General features: G+C 38.1%; 1 protein-coding gene across 1 annotated transcript in view; it reads left to right on the forward strand.

The window, feature by feature from the left end:
• LOC118411338 overlaps nucleotides 1-336 on the forward strand; it is a gene marked incomplete in the record, with an annotated part of 3745 nt that extends 3409 nt beyond the window's left edge. The window contains 1 exon segment of the mRNA XM_035813561.1: nucleotides 1-336.
• Between the last annotated feature and the right edge of the window lie 363 nt (nucleotides 337-699).

Here is a 699-nt window from a genome sequence, read left to right on the forward strand (position 1 = left end):
AATTCAGTTGCTAGGAAAGCCATGACCTTCTTCAGACCTCACAAAATCAGTACCATAGTTAGAATTACTAGTCATGGGGTATGTCTGTTTTTTTAACAGGTACAGAACAACTTATTGTTCGGTGCTAGATGTTGAAGCAGTTTACTTTACTTTCAATGAACATTGATTTAGATTTGCCAACAAAATTACTATTTACATTACAGTGGATATGATAAAATTGTAAAAGATGCTGGCACAGTATGGATATTCCTATAACTCAATGTCAAGTGAGGGTCCCGTGTTCCAGGAGGGCCTTATTTTATAAGCATGTTAAAGGGGAGGGGCTAGCAACTCCTTGCTGTAAAGATATACCTTCAGGGCTCGAAATACCACCTGCATATGCACCTTAGTGCAGGTAAAATTGGAGCTGTGCAGGTATTTCTGGTGTCTACCTGCACCTAACCTGCACTGGTCCATGTACTGGGTTTTATACATAAATGTCCTATGAATAGTATGATGTAGGTGTATCTGGATTGTTATTAGCTGCATTGACTGTTACCACTTATAAAGTATAACAGAAAAAATAGCTATAGTTCCTGAACAATTTTAGTATGATCCATACTTCCTAAATTCATAGTGTTGCAGGTAAAATTTGTCTGGTGCAGGTAATTTTCAATGTTACCTGCACCCGTGCAGGTATGCAGAAAAAAGTATTTCGGG

This window comes from Branchiostoma floridae, chromosome 3 (assembly GCF_000003815.2).
Source record: "Branchiostoma floridae strain S238N-H82 chromosome 3, Bfl_VNyyK, whole genome shotgun sequence".
NCBI classification, from domain to species: Eukaryota; Metazoa; Chordata; class Leptocardii; order Amphioxiformes; family Branchiostomatidae; genus Branchiostoma; species Branchiostoma floridae.